Genomic DNA, 9,535 nt, shown 5'->3' with positions numbered 1-9,535 from the left:
CTTTGTTGCTTTTGGTCTTTCTTTCCCATTCAAAGAGTCCCTTCATAATTTCTTGCAGGGCTGGTTTAGTGGTAACAAACTCCTTTAGCTATTGTTTGTCTGGGTAAATCTTTATCTCTCCTATTTTGAATGACAGCCTTGCTGGATAAAGAATTAGTGGATGCATACTTTTCCCATTCATACTTTCCCCATTGATTATATCATGCCATGCACGTTTCTGTGGACAGATCTGCTGCTACTTAATTTGTCTTCCTTTGCAGGTTAGGAATTTCTTTTCCCTTTTGTTTTCAGGATTCTTATCTATTTTGCAAATTTTACTACACTATGTTTTGGTGTTGGCCTGTTTTTGTTGATTTTGGTGGGATTTCTCTGTGTCTTCTAGATTTGGATGTGTATTTCCTTCCCCAGATTAGGAAAGTTTTCATGTATAATTTGTTCAATAAACCTTCTGCTCCCTCTCATCTTTCTTCTCATTCTGGGACTTCTATGATATGAATGTTATTACACTTTATGGGGTCACTGAGTTTCCTTTTTTTTTTTTTTTTAAGATTTTATTTATTTATTTGACAGAGAGAGATCACAAGTAGGCAGAGAGGCAGGCAGAGAGAGAGAGAGGAGGAAGCAGGCTCTCTGCTGAGCAGAGAGCCCGATGTGGGACTCGATCCCAGGACCCCGAGATCATGACCTGAGCCGAAGGCAGCGGCTTATCCCACTGAGCCACCCAGGCGCCCGGTCACTGAGTTTCCTAAGTCTACATTCATGATCCAATATTTTTCTTCTCCTCTTCTTTTAGCTTATTTTCCATAATTTTATCTTCCATATCACTTATTTGTTCCTCTGCTTTTTCAATTCTTGTGATCATTACATCCATTCAGTTTTGTATCTCAGTTTTAGCACTTTTTATTTTGGTCTCACTGGTTTTAGGTGTTTTATCTCTGTGGTAAGGAACTCCTTGATGTTTTCTATGCTTTTCTCAAGCCCAGCTAGTATCCTTATGATTGTTGTTTTAAATTCCATTTCAGGCATTTTTACCTATACCTGTTTTTTTTTTTTTTTAAAAGATTTTATCCATTTATTTGACATACAGAGATCACAAATAGGCAGAAAGAGAGGCAGAAATAGAGGAAGGGAAGCAGGCTCCCTGCTGAGCAGAGAGTCCGATGTGGGGCTCGATCCCAGGACCCTGGGATCATGACCTAAGCCAAAGGCAGAGGCTTTAACCCACTGAGCCACCCAGGCGCCCTCTACCTGTTTTGATTAGATCCCTGACCATGACTTCTTTCTCTTTCTTTTGGGGTGAATTCTTCCATCTTGCCATTTTGTCTAGGTTTCTATCTTCTATGTGTTAGTAAAGCCTATTATGTTTCCCTGCTTTTGAGAGAAATGGCAATATAATGAAGAGGTCCTTTATTGTTCAGGGCATGGTCCTTCAGGAAGTGTTTTTGGTGTATGCTTTGTGCACTCTGCTCTTGTGTTTTGCCCACTTTTTCCTCAGGTTGGTCCTCTGGAGAGTTTCTCCTTGCTTATAGTGGGGAGTGTTTGGTCCTTGTCCGGTGTGTGGTGAGTTTTAACTAAGTGTGTTTTGGTCTGCTTGTTAAGAGGCTAGATCCTTTTTTTCCCCTACAGCTTAAGTTTTGCAGCACTCTATGGTCAGTAGACTTGGTGTGTACAAGGAGTTTCTTCTGTAGGAGTGGACTGTTTCTGCTGTGACTCTCAAGCACATTTGTCCTAGTTCAGAAGCACCTGCAGAGCACAATGGGGCAGGATTTGGTGTAAGTGGCTCAAGCCTCCATTATGGGGCACTGGGTGCTCGCTGAAGTCCATCCATGCTAATGTGTGGCAGCGGGAGCGGGGTATGACCTGCTTTCTTCCTGGGAGAGGGGAGTTTGAGCATGCTGCTGTTCAGGAAACCCCAAAGAAGAACAAACAATTTCCCCTCATTTGTCCCAGGCATCCTTCAGATCCCTGTCTTCAGCTTTTCTGTGTCTGAACCATCTACCTGCCTGCTAAGTGCAATACTCCTATGTTTCATCTTAGGCATGCTGGCTGGGTTTCAAAACTCCAAATTTTATGGGACCAGTTGGGCATGGGCCTGCACTGATCCTCTGGTGGAGGGTCTTGCAGCACTGGGACTGGTACCAGTTTGTCCCAGAAGGGCAGTTGCAAGAATGCACAGGGGTTTGGGGTTTATGGTAAAGCTCAGCAAAAAACTAGCATCTGGGTCATCTGCCCTCAGGAAGGGGTCTCTGCTCGTATACTAATGAATCAATGGTGCCCATTGGCTCTTGTGCCTCCGGGGAGGCAGTACTACCTCTCCCAAATGCACTCCAAGAAGGGGAACTGTCTCTCCCAGTGTGACCCAAGAGATCCTCAGACCATTCTGCCCACTCCCAGGCTTCTGCCCCCCTTCTCCACTGGAGGACCTCTATGCCTGCTCCACCTGACAATGGCGCAGACTTCTAAAACTTTAGTTTTTGAGCTCCACTGATGGTGAAAACTTGCAATAAATCAGCCTCTCTGGTTTTCTCCATCAGTAGTTTTGGGGAAGTGTTTTTCTTGTGCAATGTCCTATGCTCTATTCTCTCTTTCTCCTCTCTCCCTGATCAGGGCTCTCTCCCCTCTATAGCATTGGTGATTCTTTTCTCCCTCAAATCACATCTCCATATCTCCTACGTTTCACAATGTGGCCTCCTTTCTCCCTCTAGTTGTTCAGTTTGTTTTCTTAGTCCTCAGATTGATTTCCTGGGTGTTCAGAATGATTTGCTATTTATCTGTGTTTGCAGGATGAGGGAAGCATAAGGTCCTTCTACTATCCTGCCATCTTAACCTGCATTTCTCCATTGCATTTCTAAATATTCTAAAATAGAAGTTAGAAGGCATGAGGAAATAAGTAAGCATTGGAAGGGTGGCAGGCAAAAACTTGAATTTATGGACTCTTGTTTGTGAATTATAGAAATTGGACTGGAAACCAGCTAAGGGAAAATAGGATCTATGTGGCTCACATACCTGAGAGGTGTTAAGGGTGTGGAGAGAGCCCAAGGCTACTGCAGTGTTATCAGAGCACTTTCCGTCTCAGCTTTGCTTTCCTTTAGAGACTCTTCATGAAGTGAGGAAGCTGGCCCTCAGCTTCTCTAGGCTTAGAGCTTGTGGAGCTTTACCAACTTTCTCCCCCTTAAGAATTATAATTGGTGGGGCACCTGGGTGGCTCAGCGGGTTAACCCTCTGCCTTCAGCTTGCGTCATGATCTCAGGGTCCTGGGATCAAGCCCCACATCAGGCTCTTTGCTCAGCGGGGAGCCTGCTTCCCCCCTTCTCTCTCTGCCTGCCTCTCTGCCTACTTGTGATCTATCAAATAAATAAATAAAAAGCTTTAAAAAAAAAGAATTATAATTGGTGCTTTTGGATCATGAATTTGCTTCTGGTGATGGAGGCAAGGCCCTTTCCTAGGTAGTCCTATCATTTTCATATGGATGGAGAAAACCACTTCCCGAGAAGCCAGGGCATATGGCAGGAGGAAAAAATTTACATGTCCATTGCACAGACTAGAATGCCAGGATGGAAGATATTGAAAGTTACATGAATAGATAAAATCATATGTGTCATGGGAAAAACAAAACAAAACAAAACGTGAAAGTGGTGAATTAAGGAAACATCAAAATTTGTATTTTATATGAAGAAAGTTGGAGAAAAAAATGTTATATAATATTTGGGTGGTTATATTGTCTGTCTATATAAGACTTAAAAAGTCATTGAAATCAATCTGGATTCTCATAGTCTTTTTTTCCCCTTAATCATTAGAGAATCATTTTATTTCTGTATTAAAGAGGACTCTACATCCTATTTATGACTGTTATAGTTATTTGTTATAGTTATTTGGTAAGGAAGTTGTTTACAAGTAAACTCACAGTTATTCATGCTAAATCACCCATTCAATAAACAGAGCTTGGCTGCATTTGCCATTTAACACTTTTCTTTTATTCTTTTATTTCTTTCTTTCTTTTTTTTCTTTCTTTTTTTTTTTTTTTTGGTTCATTTGGTATATTTACAGAGCAGGAAAGAAAAATTCTCAAGTCTTTTTTCCACCTTATGGGCTAGCCCTGTATCAATAAAAAGTGGAATTTCAAGATGTGATCACATTTTAACGGGTTTGTAATATGGTGAAAAAGAAAATTGGCAAAAAAAAGAAAATTGGCAATGGTACAGTTATTATTCTTTTAGTTAATAAGTCATTCGGGAATAACAGAAATATAATAAAGAAAGAAAAAAATTACATTGTGCATAAGAGGAAAAGATGAATAGAGGTAAAGAAAACCTGACTTTAATTTTCTGCATAATTAAATTTTGATTTCATGTATAGTCCTCTGATTTTTTAATGAAACATGTCTTTTAGACAGAGAGAAAGAAACTCTTTGAACTACTTGAAATATTGATATTTTGAAAGAAAATAAATCAATAGTAATAGTAATAGTGATAAAAAACAGTAATAGGAGCACTAAACATTTTAAAAATATTATCCTAATTATTTCAAACATAGGAAACAATCCTGAATGAAGATAGAAAACTCAATGCACAGATAAAACATAGAAATGTAGTATTAATCTTAGAAGAATAGTTTTTGGGTGTAGTATCTGTTTTATCCCTTAATTCTTTCATGGATATTCATAATTCTTTTATTTTTTGTTGAAGGAAAATTTCCTGTCTGAAATAGTAAAAATAGAGTAAAAGCTGTTGCAAACAACCCCCAAATCTCAGTGGTTTAATGCAGTAAAGTTTATTTTTCATAAAGTCTAAAGCAGATGTTCTGGGTTAGTGGCTCTCCTCTAAGGAGGAAGTCAAGGACCTAGGCTTTTTTCATCTAGTGGGTGCTCCATGGTGGTGACAGAGATTTGACCTCATAGGAATGCACATTTATTCTGAGTATGGACTTGCTTTACCTGCCAATACTTTGGTCAGAAGCACTATTCATGGACTTACAAAACAGTTAAATTCACCATTTTGAAATCTCACACATCACTGTTTTACAGCAACAGAAGTGTGGCAGAATGGCATTCACTGGTCTTTCCATATATGTCCCTGACTGGGATATTCTCCTACAGCATAGAGTGTATGTTTTGAACACATATGATACTGTTTCTCCCCAGGTCAGAATCTATGGCAATTCTTGAATCTCAAGAATCAAGAGGGAGAAATAGGAATTGCTCCACTCACTATTACACCTAATTACTCATTTGCAAAAGTTTGCTTCCCATCTTTGAAACTTGTAACTTTTCTGATTTAGTGATCTCAGTTTCTAAGGAACTAAGGAGTGTTTCCATCAAGTTACATGACCGCTGTTCCATTGAATTGTAAACTGAGACTGCCATCTGGCCATTTTGAACTTCTCATATCACTAAATTAATGGTAAAAGAGGAGAATATTTTATTGATCCTGACTATCAAGAAGAAATTAGCCTGCTGCTATACACTGGGCACAGAGAGGACTATATTTGGAACTAAGTGGATTCTCTGGATTACCTTTTAGCCCACACATCTTTAATAGTAAACATTAATGGAAAACTACAGAAATGCAATGAAGATAGAATTACTGAGGCATTAGATTCTCTAGGAATAAGGATTGGAGTCACTCTATCAGCTTAATACTCATAATGAGCAGAAATACAGGCTGAGGTCAGAAGAACATGCAGCAGGTAATGGAAGAAATTATAATTACAAACCTTCTTCTGATTAGTTACAGAAACAATGACTCTAGTCATAACTGTTGCATACAGTACTTTCCGTCTTTCTTCCTTATGTTCTTATTATAAATAAAGAAGGGTAAAGAGGGTTAGTGCTTTTACTTTTGTGCTAGGTATAGATATCCAAGGTAGGGTTATAATTGGACCAGTAGAGGAACTAACCTCACCAATAAATCAATAGGATGATACTGACATTCTTGCATGTGTCTTCTCTTTTGTGGGAGAAGGTTAGAGTATTTTCATTGGAATAAATGCAGAAGCATGAAGTTATTGCTATAGAGGTTAAAAAATGTGAGGAAGGATGGGCACAGATGTTGAGATGACAAAGGTAAGGAGTGTTCTGATATTACTGACTCTGTTCCAAATCCACTCTTCTATAATATCTTCTGTAATGCTGGGGCTAGGATAGGTTACATGTCTGAGAAACCAATTCATTTCTGCTAGTAGATGGCACAAAGGGGCTTTGGAAAGTGGAAAAGGAGAGAAGAGACTTTCTTTCTGTCAGCGTGGTTTGAACAGCAGCAGTCAGACACCATTTATTTATTTATTTATTTGACAGAGAGAGAGAGAGAGAGAGAGAGGACACAAGTAGGCAGAGTGACAGGCAGAGGGAGAGGAAGAAGCGGACTCTCTGCTGAGCAGGGAGCCTGATGTGGGGCTCAATCCCAGGACCCTGGGATCATGACTGGAGCCAAAGGCAGCCACTTAACCAACTGAGCCACCCAGGTGCCCCATTCAGACACCTTTTCAAATATTTTTTGTCACCCTCAAAGCTGGATTTGTGCTCTTTCAGGGGTATCAGTGTATACCTTATTAAGAGGTCAGAGTACCATCTCCTGAAATCCTTCCTCTGAGCTCCTAAGATACAATCAGTAGCTGGGAGATGTGTTGAAATAAAGTCTGATTTCATTTTTTGATATTTGATTTCTGACTTTTTTTTTTTAAGTCTTGCCCTCACTTTCCCATTTGTTCCCACATTTGAACAAGCTAAAAAGAAGGTCTTAGTGTGCCTCTTCCTTTGGCACCAGGGAGAAATTTAAACCTTGCCAATCTCTATCTCATGCACAGGAATTTTTTCCAGTCCCAATAGAGGAGCCAATATAAAGGCCCAACCCACTCTATCTGCCTCACTCAAGTCAGCACAGACTTACTTGTGCATGCCGTTTTTTCCCCCAGCAGTCCTTGTGTTGGCAATATACTTTTTCTCAAATTCTCTTGTGTGGGATGTCACCAGATTTTTTATCTTACCTATAATTGGGAGGGAGTACCTTTAAGAAGTAACCATAAATATATTCCCCCCTCAGAGGACTAACAACCAAATTACATATGGTCACTCTGGGCTCCTAGGTTTTGGTAACTCATCTTTTCCCTTTTGTTTCCCTACTATATTTGTCATTATTACATTAAAAATCACCCAAAACTAATGCTTAACAGCAAACACCTACTATATCACAGTTTCTGAGGATTAGCAATGTGGACACAAATAACTGGATGCCTCTGCATCAGTCTTTCACAAGGTTGCATTCAAACTGTTGGCAGGCACTGTGGTCTCATCTGAAGGCTTGACTGGGAGGAGGAGAAATCAGCTTCCAAGATCTCCTATATGGTTTCACAGGTTTTGTATCCTTGCCACCTGAACATTTCTCTCCAAAAGACCATCTCATGACTTGGCAGCTGGCGTTCCCCAGGTGAGTAATCCAAGAAAGAATGGATAAAAGCATGCCAAGAGCAAAACCATAGTGTTTTTATACCCTCAACTTGGGAGTGACATTTCATTATTTTTGATTTATTATGTTCATTGTAAGTATCACCAAGTCTAGCCCATTTTCAAAGGGAGGTTATTGTACAGGGCATGAATACCAGGCAGTGGAGATTATGGAGGCCATTTTATAAAATCTCTGTAACATTCAGTCCTAGAGGTGGTAGTAGTTGCCTGCAATTTTTTCTGAGTTACCTAAATATTCTCTTTCTGCTTCTTTGGTTTCATAGATTACACACTGTACAATCTTTGCCTTAATATTAAATCTCCTATCTTTAAATAATGTGGTTTATTTTTCCTGACTCAATACTGAGGGATATAGTTCTTAGAGTCCTCTGCCAGAATTTCTCCAACCACCCAGCTCAACAAGGAAAGAGAGCATGCCATACTTTTGTCCATACTCCATTGGTCAGAACCCAGTCACGTGACAAAATAACTGTGAGAGAGGCTGAGAAATGTACAGAGTACACAGATATTAGTGAGATTAGCAGTTTCTGTCACGCTGCTTAATTTTCAAGAAGTCATACACACATTGTCAACACCTCCCGGATTCCACTTTCTTGGCTAAGTAACTTTTTCTACACAAATTTCTGCAGAAAATCAAAACACTCTGTAAGCAGAATGATTCTATTTTTTTTTCTTTATTTTCATTAAGTTTCTCACATTGAGGCTATTAATTTCTCTAAGGCATTGGAAATAGCTGGAACTTTATACAGGTAACAGTTAAAGAAACTCTGTGATTCAAGGGTATTTATATAAGAAAGATCTTAAGTTGTTACAGAATTAAAATATTAGTAGTTGCTACTATACAGTATTTTCAGCAAAAGAATAGTGAATTGTAGAAATTCTGGACAATTTATTAGCATAAATACATTGTGCCTTATGTATCAATTTCTTTATTATTGGGACTTTAAAGTCCTTAGAGAGAAATGAAAATGAATTTCATCTCTCTGTGTGTCTGTTTATCTGCTATTTTCAAATACTATGGATCTTTAGAGTCAAAACAGATATAGACAGAATTCATAGTTTGGATAGCAGGAATTCTTAATAGTAAACTTCAGTACTTTTGGAGTTATGACAAGGAACTTATTCAACTTCAGAATAAGTTTTCCAACTTTAACTTTTTGCACCTAGTGGATACTATTTGGCATTTGTTTTCTTTTGTAACAATTAATTTTCAGGGGTGCTTGTCTGGCTCAGTCAGAAAAGCATGTGACTCTTGATCTTGGGGTCATGAGTTTGAGCCCCATATTGAGTATAGAGATTACTTTAAAAATTAATAAAAATCAAATTAATTTTTGAACAGGTAATATATTCATATGGCCCTCGAAGGAAAACAAACAAAAAACATGCAGTGAAGTCTCCTTTGCACCTGTTCCTCAGTCCAATCAATACATTTGACCCCCATTTACAAGAGTAGCTACTGCTGTTAGTTTCTTCTATTCCCCTAAAGAATTCATGCATGTACACATAAATATAAACATATCTCCTCTTTGTATAGGCAAAGGTTATTTTACACATTGTTTCGTATTTTTTTTCCCACTTTATGTATCTTGTATTTCCCAAAACTGTTTACAGAAAAGCTCGTTCTATTTTTCTTCCCTGACAACTACAGTTGCATGTAGTACATTCTATTGGATGAATGTTCTATAGCAAATTTAACTACTCTCCCATAGATGGACCTTATAAGGTTTTACATGTGTTATTTCTGTAGAATCAATTCTCAAAAGTAATTTGATGGTTCCAGGAGAATATAATTTTGTTTTAATTTTGTTATTAAATTGCTCTCTGTAGGGGGTTGTAATAATTTGCACTCCAATAAGAAATGTATGAGAATGCTTATTTCCTACAATTGGTTATTTTTCCAATGAAAATTTTACTTACCTGAGAATCTGTACTTGTGACATTTTCCAAAACCAAAATGATAAGTAATCATTCTTCAACCCACTTCAAATGTCTGAAAAAGACCAGAGTGCTAAGATTTGAATAACTTTAAGTAGACCTCTTCTAAACTATCTGCAATGGATTTCATAAGTACCTATA

The sequence above is a fragment of the Mustela erminea genome, chromosome 1 (genome assembly GCF_009829155.1).
Source record: "Mustela erminea isolate mMusErm1 chromosome 1, mMusErm1.Pri, whole genome shotgun sequence".
Taxonomy (NCBI): domain Eukaryota; kingdom Metazoa; phylum Chordata; class Mammalia; order Carnivora; family Mustelidae; genus Mustela; species Mustela erminea.
This window is presented reverse-complemented; position numbering follows the sequence as displayed.